This window comes from Bombyx mori, chromosome 16, assembly GCF_030269925.1.
Source record: "Bombyx mori chromosome 16, ASM3026992v2".
Classification (NCBI taxonomy): domain Eukaryota; kingdom Metazoa; phylum Arthropoda; class Insecta; order Lepidoptera; family Bombycidae; genus Bombyx; species Bombyx mori.
Genome location: NC_085122.1, coordinates 14,260,608 through 14,277,124, shown reverse-complemented (window position 1 = coordinate 14,277,124; position 16,517 = coordinate 14,260,608). Strand labels below are relative to the sequence as shown.

General features: G+C 37.5%; 1 long non-coding RNA gene across 11 annotated transcripts in view; it reads right to left on the bottom strand.

Moving 5' to 3' along the window:
- LOC105842671 (uncharacterized) overlaps positions 1–16,517 on the bottom strand; it is a 40,783-nt gene that overhangs the window by 371 nt on the left and 23,895 nt on the right. For 5 of the 11 annotated variants that reach the window (XR_009975264.1, XR_009975261.1, XR_009975258.1 and 2 more), the window contains exons 3-5: positions 9,256–9,365; positions 3,631–3,772; positions 190–3,502 (exon numbers count right to left, since the gene is read on the bottom strand). This is a non-coding gene — a long non-coding RNA (uncharacterized LOC105842671). The remainder of the gene's footprint in view (positions 1–189; positions 3,503–3,630; positions 3,773–9,255; positions 9,366–16,517) is intronic. The other 6 variants (XR_009975259.1, XR_009975255.1, XR_009975263.1 and 3 more) reach the window with 6 other exon arrangements.

The window sequence follows — 16,517 nt, the reverse complement described above, 5'->3', positions numbered from 1 at the left end:
TATGGGATAGACAAATTATACCTGATTCATGGAAGACACAATGTGTCATTCCTATACTTAAGCCTGATAAACCAAGCACTGACTGTAATTCTTATAGACCTATATCTCTATCATCTTGCATTGGAAAATTGTTTGAATTTATGTTAAAAACGAGATTAGACTATTATGTAGAACACAATGATTTTTTACCTCAACAACAGTTTGGTTTCCGAAAAGGACGTAGTGCAGTAGAAAGTTTTACTAGCTTCATTGCAGACATCAGGAATTCCTTTTTCAGTCATTCAGCTACGGTTGGTGCTTTCCTTGATGTTCAAGGAGCATTTGACAATGTAACTCCATCAATTTTAATCCAAGTACTTAGTAAAATCAAAATTCCAGGTAAAATTTGTAAATTTGTATTTAATTTTCTGTATTAAAGATCAATGTATGTAAGATATAACAACAACCTATATGGTCCCAGGTATGTTTTTAAAGGCACAATGCAAGGTATTACCATCTCACCTTTGTTGTATAATATTTATACCAGCCAAATTTCTAAATATTTATCTATGTCAAATATAAAGTTTCTTCAATTTGCTGATGATCTTTTAATATATACAATCAATAAGGATGTTCATAACTTGAATATTGCTTTGTCAAATTTATATAACCTTTATAAATTGAAACTCAATCTGGATATCAGCTCCAGTAAAAGTGGTGCCATGGTATTTACAAAAAAAGATTTTAAATGTGATAGCTCAGTTATGTACAATAATTGCCCTCTCCCTTGGGTTGATAAACATAAATTTCTAGGTGTGTGGCTTGATCCAAGACTAAAATTTGAAGATCATATTAAATATATAGTCAAAAATGCTTCAAAGGGTCTCAATATCTTAAGATCACTGTCTGGTATCCATTGGGGTTCTGATCCTCAAGCCCTTTCTATGCTCTACAAAAGTATTGTTCGTAGTCATTTCGATTATAGTGCATTAGCCTATATGAACACACATGTAACTCTTTTGAGAAAACTAGACGTAATACAAAATAAAGCACTTCGAATCATTTCAGGAGCTATGTGTTCAACACCAGTCATAGCAATGGAAACTGAAACATGTATTCAACCTTTATTTTTGCGACGTCTAGAAATTGCTAAAAGGTTCTGTTTAAAAATATTATCAGCTGAAAATAAATTGATTTTGAATAGCATAGCTCCAGGTCAGGCTTTACAAAGAGTAAGTAAAGAATAAGTAAGAGTAAGAGTAATATTAAACCCGATCAACTTTTTGCTGGGTATTTACCAGATCTATTAATAATTACTGCACAAACAAATAGACTAACTGTAAATATGTATAAGTCTTTGATATGGCCTATATATTCTATACCATATGAAGTCATTAATAATGACATACTAATTTGTTCTCAAAAAACAGACTCACAGATAGAACTATTACAATATTTAGAAAATACAAATTTTTATACTTTATATACAGATGGTAGTAAAACTGACAATAGTGTAACATCTGCCTACTATGATCCTCAATTAAAATTAACTAAATGTTTTAAGATAAACAATAACTGCAGTATCTTTACATCTGAATGCTATGCTATTTATCAGGCTCTGTTACATTTTGAGTTGTTAAACATAAATAACCTGTTGATTTTGACTGATTCTATGAGTACAATAAATGCTCTAGAAAACAAATCTAGTAAATTTAACTTAAGCTATATTGTGTATGACATTAAGGAATTAATCTATAGATAGAATGATTGGTAACGTTCAAATGGGTACCTTCACATTCCGGAATTACGGGCAATGAAGAAGCTGACCGGGCTGCCACTGGAAATCCTGACATTGATCACTCCGCACTCCTCAAAGTTCCATATACAGATTTCCATGCTGAATTCTCCGTTTCACTGAAGCAACTTTGGTTGGAATACTGGAAAAAAGCAACTGAATTTAAGGCTAAATGGTATACCGGTATACAAAAGACGCAGCCCACCAAAGCTTGGTATGCCAAAACCACACTAAACTCTCGCAAGCAGATAATTGTAATTAACAGATTAAGATTTGGACATTGCCATGTGCCCACTCATTTGAAAAGATTGCGTATAGTTGAAGATGATAAATGCCCATATTGTGGGAATGGAAGTACTGACATTGAACATATGTTGCTGACATTTAGTTGTTACAGTATCCACAGACTTTTAATGATTGCTGAAATTGAAGAAGAAACTAATGAAATGCCTTCAACTGTTCCAGATATTTTAGCAAACTCGCTCTTCTATAAGCCTCTTCTTAAATATATATCAAATAGGTGAACTTTAAAGTTATACTTTAATGAAGTGAAATTGTGACCTTACTACGGGCTCATAAGGAATCGCAACCAGAGCCGTAAAACAATCTAAAAAAAAAAAACTTGTGCGGTCGGTAATTAATAAACCGGCACTACGCCAGATCGCGACAAGTCACTGGAGGGAACCCTTGTCGAGATGAGTAAAAAACTGGCACCTTGTGTTAAGTGCCACTTATTAAATAAATTTACTTTCGTATATTTACAGCGAGTAAGTGCATAAGTGGCAGATTGAGTTAAATGACAGTTATTTAATAACTTTAATTAGGATTTTGTTTTTATACGAATTCAATAACGGTCATTTTCTGCAAAGCGCCATTTAATCGATAAATTTGCTTCAAATATTCGCAGTGCATAATTGCATAAGTGGCAGTTCAGTTTAGTGTCAGTTTTTTAATCATTTTAGTTACTATTTTGTTTAGAAATTCGTAAAATTAAGACCGTTTTTGACCGCGATTAGGACAGATCGACAGGTACAACTTGTCGCGACGTGTGCAAATCAAACGCGTCCTGCGTCTAGACACGTTTTTGAACGCAAGTAGATCACCACTACGGTTTGTTTGGACGCGTTGGTTTGTCCGACCCTTTAATTGATTGAATGTTTTTGTTTGAGGCATTAAACTATCATGGATCCGAAGAGAAGTAAATGTAGAAGGATCCTACAATTATTAAATCAGAACAACGAAGACGATGATGAATCTCAAAATACAAAGCCTGCTTTTTATAGAAAATTCTATTTTGTGGAACCCCTTTCAACAACGAGTGCGTCGATTTGAGCATCATGAGAAGTTCACCCTCAACTAGCACTTGTCACAACCAAACGAATGATGACGATGATGACTTTTCTCCCGCCTCAGACGATGATAGAAAATAATTTCCATCAAAGAAAAAATGCCGGAGATCTGTTATATCTCTACATATCATTTTTATAATGCTTACCAAACATCAACATCTGCATTTATTCCCGATGATGATTTTTAGCTAGCTTTTTAAAGCAGTTCGGGTCAGACTTTCATCAGAGTGGGACGTATACCGAATTGTCCCCACTTTCCATATAAATAACATAAACTTAGTCTAGGGAGTATTAAAAGTGTTTTTTTTTTTAAAGATCTTAGTTTCAATTCACACATTTGGTGGCAGCGGTGGGATACGAAAATCCAAGTGTCGTTAACCTGGAAAGAACTTTATATCAAGAAACCTGTAAAGTGAAATTTATAAAAGTACTAAAGTTGTGTCCAGAACTGAAAGAAAGAAGTTCCCGGACCCGAACTCATTATAGCGATATATATAGGCTCTCTACCCTTAAAGTTCCTGCAACACTGTGAAGCGGTATCCAATAGTCGGGAACCCCTTGGCACACCTGACTCTCATATCCAGCACCGAATCGACGGTGATCTCCAGTTCCTGATCTGACCGTCCATGGTAAACGTATGCCATGCATCCTGAAACCGTCACGAAGAGTTTCTGTAAGCTGTTCCTGTAAGTGTTATTTTGATTACCAGTGAACCTTTGAGTTTTGTGCAATTAATATTGTTCAGTGTTATAACTTTGCATGTGAGGAAGGCTTAACGACGAAAGGGAAGATCTTCCACCGAGCGGGTGATATTGCTCGGTAGACCGACGGTCCGAATGTTGTTGTTCGGAACTTGTATATATGCGCTTTATCTTGAAAATGTCGTAAGCGAGATTCAGGCATCTGTCAATTATCTTGCGTTGTATGATGGCTACCCGCCACATCACTCCCCTCCGAGATCGAAGGACACAATTCAAGCATCTATACGAGAACAGGAATTGCTGAGATTAGAAAATTTGCGGGACTATTACAAGTCATTGAAAGACAGGCGAGAGAGACAAAAATTCAGAAAAGCAGGATGGTCAGGGTCATTGCAGAGAGGTGATTTATTACCAGATATTAAATTCACTATGAAGGATCAAGATGGGAACTTATATGCTGCATCTGCTGAGCCGACATATGTCAAGGATTCACATGTTAGCAACGTGAACATTGAGATGCCTAATAGAATGTCAGGTACCAACTTCCGTCCTGAAATGGATACAACAGACTACAGTGCCTACCGTCGCTCTAGAAGGAGTCTGGAGTTTGTAGGTGATTTTTACCACTGGTTTGCTGGTGTAGCAACAGATGGCCAAGTTAGGGAGGTGATGGCACTTATTGAGAAATATGAAGCACACCTAAATGCAACCTCAAGGTTTGTTGAGACAAATTCAAGAGATATCCAATCATTGTCTCGAACAACATCTGAAGAGTTTCAATCACTAGCGACTGTCATAACTAAAACACAAGGTGCTTTGAAACAGTCATCAGAAGTCATAGAGGAGAATATGGCATCCCTGACAGCTGCTATTACAAATGTCTCACGATATGATGAATTAACTCAAGCTCTACTCCAAACCTTGATAGAGTTGACGGAATGCAATGCCAAAACATCTCTTCTCGAGACCTCATTGCTGACTTCAGCCGAATTCTACATTTATGTTAGTGATGGTATGGTCAGCGGGAATTTACCTCTTGCACTCGTACACACAAGTCGGGTAGTCGAGGTTATGAAGATGATTGCTGCAGCGTTGCCCGATAGATTAGCTCTACCTCCCACAATATTGTTTGACGACATGCTAAGCCACATCCCAGTCAAATTGGGTGTTCAAGAGGGGAAAGTGCTAATGATCATGACAGTCCCCATCATCAAGAAACCTCAACGGTATTCTACTGTGAAAGTTGTTTGTCACCCAATTTCCATAAAGGGGTTCTGGTACAAAGCTAGAATTATAAATCCGATTTACATCACTGATGCTGGTACAGGAGAATGGACTAGCATGACCAAAGAAGATTATCAACAATGTTCGCGCTCACCCTATGGCACTTGTCAGCTGGGGCATGTATGGAGTACCAATGTGCTAGACGATTGCGGGGCTCACGCGGTCCTTGCAGGTGATAAGATCAGGGATGTGTGTATGATGGATTCCATACATGACGAGAAGGGCTCCAGGGTATTCATAGCTCCTATAGGTGTTGATACATGGTTGATCACCCATAATATTGAGGTTCGTGACCTCACGATAATCTGCAGGAATGGTACAAAAACTGATCAACAAGTCAGAAGCATAAAGAGCCAGACTAGGCTTAAGTTACCCCACAACTGCCGTGCAAAGATCGATGGTGCCACAATCGAACCGACGCAAGAAATATTAGATGCGGTTCAAAGTGAATCCTTAGTAGGTGACAAATATGTGTTCGGTCAGCTCCCTGATATAACCTTGGACACTGTCTAAGCTAATTAGAAGACAAAGCCGAAAGCGCGTGTGCAATTAAAGACTTCGAGTCATGGTCATCTCTTAAAGAGTTTTTGAAAAATCAGTTCGGTGAGCGGAAACATTACGCACACGTGCTCACCGACCTGCAAGATTGTAAGCAAAGAAACCAGGAGACCGTCAATCAATTCTCCCTTAGAATAGAAACCTGCCTACAAAAACTTTTAACAGAAATAACTGTTTCTAATCCGAAAAAGAGTGAAATTGCGGGTAGAATAGCAGCCATGGAAGACCTTGCCCTCCATACATTCCTATTAGGGCTAATTCCCAGAATCGCAAACATGATGAGATGTCGCGACTATAAAACTTTAAATGAAGCCATAAATGCCGCGACATCTGAAAAAACAATTCAACAATTCACATTTCGTAATAATTATTCTAAACCAAGATTTGTTGAGAATTCTAATAAAAGAACATAAACCGTAACTGGGCCCCAGTCAAGGCCTTTTACTAATAATAATAATAACAATACCCAATCAAGCTCATTCTATGGGAACCCTTCAGTCTGTAGATACTGTAAAAAGCCAGGGCATATTCTTGAAAATTGCAGACTTCGTGAATATAACAATAAGAGATTTTCAAACGGGTTACGACCTTTTACTCCTTCTCAACCGCAGTCGTCCACTTCTAGAGAAACAAATTTCAAACCTAGCGGTAAGAGATTTTCAAACGGGTTTCGACCTTTTACTCCTTCTCAACCGCAGGCGTCCACTTCTAGAAAAACAAATTTCAAACCTAGCGGTCCCCGTGTGCATTTCACTAATGATTATGAAGACGAAGGACGAGATGAAATAGACATCCCAAGCAATAACGCTGATTTAAACTAACAGATGTCCCGTATAGGTGTCGGACGGGGCAAGTCTCTTCCGATAAAAACGATGCCGTTTATATTAACAGTAAGACCACGCCACAGACTAACCAGCCCCAAAAGGAAGGTCTAAACATTTCTACAAGTAAGGCCACGCCCAGGGTAATCAGCCCCACAAGGAAGGTCTGAACATTTCCAAAAATAAGACTACGCCGCAGGGTAACTAGCCCCATAAGGAAAGTCTGAATATCTCTAATGATAGGGCCACGCGACAGGGTAGCCAGTCCCATAAAGAAGGTCCGAATTATTCCACTCGTAAAGAGAATTTGGAGGGTGACCAATCCCGTAACAAAATATGCGATATTAACAATACCAAGATGGAACATAAAGTTTACGAAAGCCTAAAGCAAAAACGATACTTACCTTACGTTTAATTGCAAACACCTTTAAACAAAAACCCATTAACATTTTTAATAGATTCTGGAGCATCCATCTGTGTCCTGAAAAAGAAAGGCATTCCAAAGGCAAATTAATTCCCAAGAATTAAAAGAAAACATCGTGAAAGTGAAAGGAATTAATTCCAAAAATGATACCTTAAAGAGTGTAGGCTGTTTTGACTTAGCCTTACAATTCAATGATTTAAAAATCAGTCATACTTTCCACGTATTTGATGACGTAGACTTGCTTTATGACGGCATAATTGGTAATGATTTACTCATGAAATATCGGTATCGTATTAACTATGAAACGAATTGCCTAGAAATAAATAATCATAACGTCAAACTGTCCTTCGATGAGCTATCCTATATTATTCATGCTCGTACTGAAACCGTAATAGAGTGCTCTGTGAAAAATCTAGCACTGAAAGAAGGAATCATAGTAGACCAACACATTTGCGATTCCCTCCATGTATCCAATTGTGTAGTTAAAGTAAAAAACAATAATAGAATAAATTTGACAATTCTCAATGTATCTGATGAACAAGTGTATTTAAACGCTAATCTAATGCTTACTTTAGCACCGATTGACCTAAACGAGTACAATACAGTCAAACATGATCAATCTACTAACAATATCGAAAGATGTAACCAGTTCTCCGATCTTTTACGAACATCCCATCTGAACCAAGAAGAATTATACTACCTTAACGAAATATGTTTTCAATACGCTGATATATTCCATTTACCAGAAGATCAATTAACGTGTACAGATGTTATACAACATGAGATTAAAACTAGTTCCTCTCATAAATGTAAAATCATATCGTTTCCCAGAAATACATAAAGAAATTTACTCTCAAATAAACAAGATGCTAGACCAACAAATTATCAAACCATCTAAATCTCCATGGTTTTCTTCAATATGGATAGTGTCAAAAAAGGAAGATTCTAGTGGCAAAAAGAAATGGAGGATAGTAATAGATTACAGAAAGCTGAATGATATCACTATCGGTGAAAATTATCCCATTCCCCAAATTAATGAGATATTGGATCAATTAGGTCAAACTAAATAATTCACAACATTAAACCTCACTTCCGGTTTTCACCAAATCAAAAGGCCCCACGCAGACGCAGCGAAATCGGCGTTCAGTGTTCCCCAAGGTCACTTTCAGTTTAACCGGATGCCGTTTGGCTTGAAAAATGCGCCTGCAACCTTCCAGAAAACAACTTATCCGGCTTACAAGACGTACACTGATTTGTTTATCTTGACGATATTGTCATCGTGTACTCGTCAGATCTACCCTCACACATAAAAAAACTAACCCTTGTCTTTGAAAAACTAGGAAAATTCCAGCTCAAACTTCAGCCCGATAAATGTGAGTTTTTACGTAAAGAAGTTGCTTACCTAGGTCATGTTATTAGCAATGACGGGGTTAAACCAAATCCAGGTAAAATAAAAGCGGTAATGCAATTCTCAGTACCAAAGTCAGCTAAAGATATAAAATCTTTCCCGGGTTTAGCCTCATACTTTCGAAGATTCATACCTGAATTTTCCAAATATGCAAAATTCCTCACTGTTCTCCTGAAAAAGGATGTTCCTTTCAACTCGACCAATACACAACAGCTATGTTAATAGACAAGCAATGTAGATACTTTCTATCTATGATATGTGTATAGTCTATGGGAAGCATCGTGACTGTCTTTTGTTTTCTCTTCGCATTGCTTCGTCTTTGTGTGTGGTAATGATTGTTCATTAAAACATTTCCATATTGTAAAATACAGTTTCATTTACTCAAAGAACAATAAGCTATCTTTCGAACAACTGAAAAAAAAACTAGTTACAGCACCAATCCTTATCTATCCCGATTTTACAAAACCATTCATCTTAACTTGTGATGCTTCCAACTACGCGATTTCTGCTAATTATCACAAGGTGATATTGGGAAAGATCAATCAATTGCCTTCGCGTCAAGGATACTAAACAAAGCCGAAATTATCTACTGTGTCACTGAGAAAGAATCTGGCTATAATTTACGGAACTAAAATTTTTCGTCCTTACCTCTTTGGCCGTCAATTCAAAATAATAACAGACTATGGTCTGCCTGCCGACTTATTTGTTAGCGTCTCAAGCTAGAAGAATTTGACTATGAAATTCAATATAGAAAAGGTAAGACAAATACTAATGCAGACGCTTTAACACGCTATCCAATGAACCCTCTACAACAAAATGATGACATCTCAATGCCAATTCCCGAAAATGTAGATACTAACCCTAATCAAGTACGTAACGAGGAAATCTCTCCTGTTCAACCCTTCCCAAACTCATACTCTGTAACCAGTGACTTACCAGAAATTAGGTTTACCCGATGATTAAGTCCTACCAGATAGCCTAGAGCTTCCGGAAGATTTCAATATACTACTCCACAATCTTCGGAAAATACCGATGACGACACATGTCTGAAATCAATAAATAACAAATCAGTTATATTTGACACTAAAATACTCGAACATAATGAAAATCTTTTGAAGACTAAATTAAAAAATATTGTAATAACTACATCATGATCATGATGAATCAAACCGTTATGTGCCTGAAATTATTGGTAATATATATGGGCGCAAACGCCACTATTGGTAATAATTAACATAATAATATATAGTTTAGTTTATTCTATGTTATTGTTTATTTATTATTAGCAAGATGAAAAAGTTATTCTACCATATTTAATAATTAGCAGACACTGTTTTGATCATAAGATGTTCAGAATATGTTTAATGTTTATATTATTGTTTAAAATACAAATGACTGTATAAATAATTAAATATGAATAAAGCATAAGTAAATATTAATAATAATTTATATTATAATTAACAGTAATAATTTAATTAAGTGCTGTAATTGTTATTCAATGATGTTGGCGCCATCTATTATTAGGCTGGATAATAACAATGTTAGTTTATATTAGTTAAAAGTAATTCATGTGAAATAAATTAATGTCAGTCATGTAAAAAGTAAGTCATGTTTTTTTTTTTTTTTTTCTGTGGTCGGTGTATCGAGTAGACGTGTTTTCTGTTAGAATTTGAAATTGTTCTTTTTAAATTGTAAATTTACTCGTAAAAGTTGTGTATTTTGTAGTACAGACAGTGCATTCCATGTACTCACATTTGAGCAACGGTGTGTGATCCTGCTCTGCACCTTCTGCCATCACTAAACTATAACACTCATCACTTTCTCGAGAAAAATCACTGAGGTATACAAAACTCGCTATGTCAACACTCACAGACATCCAAAGTGCACAAAAGAATTTGGAGGACAGTTTCTCGAAGCGGATGGCCCAACTAGAAGCACAACTGCACACTGGGGGCACTGCCAAGGATACTGTGGCTCGAGTTGCTGAAGAGTTCAGAACTTTTAGGGAGCTCATGCTAAGTATGCTTCGGCTGCTGAGGCAACAAATCTCGGAGTGCGCTAACATGGTGGACGCATTGGAGACCAGGCATCGTAGAAAAGCGCTGTTATTTCTCGGAGTTCCTGAGGCTGACAATGAGAACTGCACACAGGCCGTGTTGTCGCTGGTGAACGGCACCATGTCGCTGAAGGAGATCACAACCTCGTCTATCAGTTTGTCATCGCATTGGGACACCGAACAGAGAGCATCATCGGCCTATACTGGTTAGGTTTGCGAATGTAAGCCACAGGTCAGATGTCTGGCGAGCCAAGTCCAGGCTGAAAGGCTCAACTGCATCCATAAAGGAGTTTTTGACAAAGTGACGACAAACTGTGTTTAGCAAAAGTCGGCAGTATTTTGGTATGCGATCTTGCTGGACTCAGGACGGCATTATTGTTGTTAAAGTCCCGGATGGAAGCCGAATCAAGGTCACCACTGTCGATGAACTAAACAACTTAATAACTAAGTTTTCCAAGACAGCAGAGCTATCGTCGTCGGCAGTAAGAAATCACGGGGCGGCCGAAGCATCGCGCTCGGACTTAAAAACGCGTAAGCCGTAAAATATCGTCGAGCGTCAACTAGCATGTTTTCATATTTAATTGTTATTGATTGCCTGTTCTTTTTTCTCTACCCACTTTTTATTTGTATTTTTTTTTGTTCTTCTCTCTCTTTCTTTTCTATGTCACTTTCATTTTGACATTAGAGTGATATTAATGTTACGTTCCATTTCACATTAATTTATTGTTTTATGTTATAAGTTTTACTTTTTGTTTTTATGTAACATTTACTTTTGTTATTAATGTATGTTGTTAGCTGGCGGGTGGTGCAGAGTGTGATCGAACACGTAACAGTAGTATATTTTTATTTATTATCTGCGCCATATCAATATATTATATTTATTTTGAAGTATTATTTCAATAAATATATACATATTTATTTTACTTTAATACACATACATATATTTAAATTTAAATAATTTTATTAATTTATTATGAATATAGATGATGACTCTTTTTACTCTGCTAATGAATCTGCTTCCTCTACTAGCAGTGATGACAGCTTTTGCTCGATGGTTGCTACTACTGGAGAACTGATACGTGGTAAGTTTAATCTTGAAAATCGCGTTACTTTTAACGTTTGTCATGTAAACGCACAAAGTATAGCTAGTCACTACAGTGAACTAGATGTAACTTTCACCGACGCCAACGAGCACGCCGTCCTTGTTTCTGAGAGCTGGCTCAAACCTCATCTTCCTTCCGCCGCATACCCCCTACCTGGATTTATTCTAATCCGAAATGATCGGGTGGACAGGAGAGGGGGTGGTGTGGCTATCTATCTCCAAGCCTCCTTTTCTTATAAAGTCATAGCCTCTTCCTCTTCCACGAGTTCCAATTCCGCTGAATACCTTTTCCTTGAGGTTTTGGGTCAAGGGAGTCAAAACTTTACTTGGTGTGGTTTATTGTCCTCCCTCTGTTGATTACTTGTCCAGTCTTGACTCAATTCTGGAATCTTTAGGGTCAGATTACGCACACCACATCATCATGGGAGATTTCAACACCGACCTCCTTGTCCCTTTGTCCACTCGTTCACGAAAACTCCTTGACCTTGTTGAGTCAGTTAGTTTACACATCCTCCCTTTACAAGCCACTCACCACAACATTGAAGGAGAGGATACCTGGCTTGACCTAATACTCACTTCCAATCCCGATCTTGTTCATTCTCACGGTCAGGTTCCTGCTCCTGGTTTCTCCCATCATGACCTTATTTACTTATCCTACGTCCTTAAACCTCCCAAATCCAAGCCTAAAGTTTTGCGCGTGCGTTGTTTTGGTCGCATGGATGGACGCAGGTTGTGTGAGGATGCTGCTAAAATTAGTTGGGATGAACTGACGACAGCTACATCTATTGACGACAAGGTGACTATATTTAACGCTCAACTCCAGGCACTTTATGACACTCATGCTCCCGTCAGGAAATTCAAGTTGAAACGTCCTCCAGCACCTTGGATGACGAGTGAGGTTCGGATGGCGATGAAGCGTAGGGATCGGGCCTTGGCAAAATTCAGGAGACGCCGCACGGAGGAAAACTGGACATCATTTAAGGTTGCGAGGAATCGGTGTAATCAGATGGTACGGAACGCTAAGCGCCGCCATATTCTCGAAAATATAACCTCCGCTTCTTCAGCGAATATCTGGAAGTTCCTTAAGACTCTGGGTATTGGTAGTGAGAAGAATAAAGACTTCCAGGGGACCATTGCCTTAGATGACCTTAACAGGCATTTCAGCGCATCTGCCGGCATTGATCATCACGTCAAAAGTCTCACTATTGAATTTATAGCTGGGTTACCTAAACCAGACATTGACCCCTTCCAATTTTCTCCAATGACTTCAGATGATATTAGTAAAATTATCCTATCCATTAGATCTAATGCTATTGGTTATGACAAAATCACCCGTCGCATGATTACCACAGCTTTAGACCATCTTATTCTCACCATAACCCACATCATTAATTTCTCCTTTAGTACCAACATGTTTCCCTCCCAATGGCGTAAGGCTTATGTCATTCCTCTTCCTAAAATACTGAATCCTAACCTTGTTACTCACTTCCGACCTATATCCATACTTCCTTTCCTATCTAAAGTTTTAGAAGCTTGTGCGCAAACAACTGTCCAACTTTATTCATTCACAACATTTGTTGAGTACATTGCAGTCCGGTTTCAGACCTTGCCACAGCACTACTACCGCACTCCTTAAAGTGATTGGCGATATTAGAGCAGGTATAGAGGACACAAAGGTTACGGTATTGGTTCTGATAGACTTCTCAAACGCTTTTAATAACGTCAATCACGACATCCTCTTATCCATTCTCTCCCATCTTAGGATGTCATCTGGAGCATTGGATTGGTTCTCGTCCTATCTTCGAGGTCGTCAGCAGTCGATACACATGGACGAGTCTTCGTCTAGTTGGTGTGATCTGCACTCTGGCGTTCCTCAAGGCGGCATTCTTTCTCCTCTACTATTTTCAATTTTTATTAATCTCATTACCGATAATCTTCAACGTGCGTACCATCTATATGCCGATGATTTGCAGCTTTATGCTCAGGCTGGAGTCGAACACTAACGACCTGTCCTACATTAAATCCTGGTCTGACAGTTTCGGCATAAGCGTGAATCCCGCCAAATGTCAGGCTATTATTGTTGGAAGTCAACGCTTGTTGTATCGGTTGGATATGGCATATGTCCCATCGGTTATATATGATGGCTCAACCATCAACTGGTGTTCAGTTGTAAAGGACCTAGGCCTACTTATTGACTCCAGCCTGAGTTGGCGAGCCCAGGTCATTTCCGTGTGTCAGCGAGTTACACTTACACTCCGTATGCTTTACCGTCTGAAGAATTTCCTTCCGCCCGAGACCAAGACAATGCTCGTTCAAACTTTGGTCTTCCCCATGATCGACTATGGTGATTTGTGTGCTACTTTGACCTGAATGCAGATCTACTCAATAAACTTAACCGGCTTCTCAATAACTGCATTCGATTTATTTATAATCTTCGGAAATACGATCACGTATCTTCTTATCGCTCCCAACTCAAATGGCTCCCCATTCGTCAACGCCGTAGCTTACGTGCTCTCAGTACTCTTTACTCTTTGTTGCACTCCCCAAATCCACCTGCTTATTTAACAAATTCCTTTCAATACTTAGGGTCTGACCACAGCCGAAATCTTCGTTCATCTCACAATCTTCTTCTTTGCTGTCCTCCACATAGTTCTGACTTTTTACATTCTTCATTCACAATTCAGTCTATTCTTCTATGGAATGCGCTCCCACTCAAAATAAGGTCGGCCACTACACGTGAAGCGTTTAAGACGAAGGTTCGAGAACTGTTTCTCAGAGAGTTAGCAGAGTCATCTAATTGATAATATTTGTTTATATATGTTTTTATATGTATATATTTATATATATCTATATATTTATGTATATGTATTTATTTAAGTACTATGTATTATATATGTTATATATACACATAATATATGTTTAAGTAATATCCCCTTCACACTACACCTACCAAGCTTCATCTCTGCACTCCCCTAAGGTAGACTGTTAGAGAATGCCTATGGCATTAAGTCCGCCTTTATACTTTCTGGTATAAGAAGTTATAAATAAATAAATAAAAATAAATAAAAATCACTAAAATATGTATTGCGAATATTAAGATATATTTTGTGAATTGTTTCGCAGTAATTACATTTGTTTGTATAAAATAAGTTGTAGTTGCTATAACCAACACAAAATGGCTAACTGTGTAAGAACTAAGATGTAGCTTTTTCTAATAAAATAGTAATGTTAAAGTTTTATAAAATTGTATTACATTTTAATTGTAAAAGACCTTACTGTGTGGAGACTCTGGCTTAACGCCGACATATACCTGATCTTAAAGAATTACTTGCGGCAGAAAGAACTTTATACTCACCTCTGATATCAAAAACAAATGACGTTCTTCACTATTTTCTCGTTGTTAAAGTATACCACTATGATAAAACTACATACGACGAAATCACGAAAATATTGAGAGAAAATCATGATTTTCCCATATAAGGCCACTTTGGATCTAACAGGATGTTGAAAAGGATTCGGGAGAAATACTACTGGCGAAAAATGAAGCGAGATGTTGAAAATTACATTCACAAATGTGAAGCCTGTCAAGCTAATAAAGCATTGCGTCAAACCAACCGAGCCCCGATGCAAACCCCATCAACATCAACACAACCATTTGAACGGGTTGCTCTTGATATCGTGGGCCCCCTCCCTGAGATCGGAATTAAGGTTCATTCTCACATTACAAGATAACCTCACAAAGTTTTCAGCGGCCTATCTAATTTCTAATTGCACTGCGGAAGAAACATCCGAATGCCTTATTCATTTCGTCACCCAATTCGGAATTCCTAAAATGATAATAACTGATCAAGGATCGAATTTCACAGCCGAATTTTTTAAACAGACTTGTAATTTCATAAAAATTAAACAACTTTGTTCAACACCGTATCATCCGCAGATACAGGGAGCTCTCGAAAGTAGTCATTCAACCCTTAAGGAGTACCTCAAATCCTTTGTAGATGAAAATCAAAGTAATTGGCCTAGATATGTTTATACCGTTATAAGTGACATCGGATTATGTTTTAGACATGCTCAGCATTTATTATATGCCGATGACACTAAAATCTATATGAAGGTTAATACAATTGAGGATTGCATGAAACTGCAGGAAGATCTAGACAGATTATCACTATATTACTTAACTAACCGTATCACAGTCAATGTTGCAAAATGTGCACATATTCAATTCACTAGACGTAAGAATCCGATTGATTACAATTTTAAATTAAATAACGTAAGTCTGAATAAAGTTTATTCTGTAAAAGATTTGGGGGTTTATCTTGATTCAAAACTTACATTTAATAGTCACTTTGAATATATAGTTAATAAGGCTTACAAAAACTTAGGTTTCATAATAAGAGTAACGCGCGATTTCACTGACATTTCTTGCATAAAAGTGCTTTACTATGCTTATATCAGAAGTATTCTCGAATACTGCAGTACTGTTTGGAATCCACAATACGTGACGCACGAGCATTCCCTTGAGCGTCTCCAAATTAAATTTGTCAAATATTTGAATTTCAAAAGCAAATTAAAAATTGATGGCTACACTGAGTCATGCCAAAAACACAGCCTCATAACTCTGGCTGAGAGACGTGAGATGCAAGACATGGCTGTATTTCATGATATATGTTCTGGAAAGCTAGATTGTGTTGAACTGTCAAATAGAATACTCAACTTGAATGCCCCTGGTAAAAGAACTCGTCACACGCATCTTTTTCATATACCGTTAGAGCGCACTAACTACGCGGCTAATGATATGTATTAGATTACCAAAGACCTACAATAAGTTTTATTCAGATATTGATATCTTTACAACATCCAAAACTATGTTCAAAGCTGCAGTTCATAAGCTTAAGTTAAGTTAAGCTAAAGGTTTGTTATTGTTTGAATCTTTAAAATATTTACAAATTGAAAAATAATAATCTTTAAAGTATTTTGGGTGTTCTACAATTAACAATCAACGTTCATAATCAATTCGAGCGTCCATGTAAACCAACC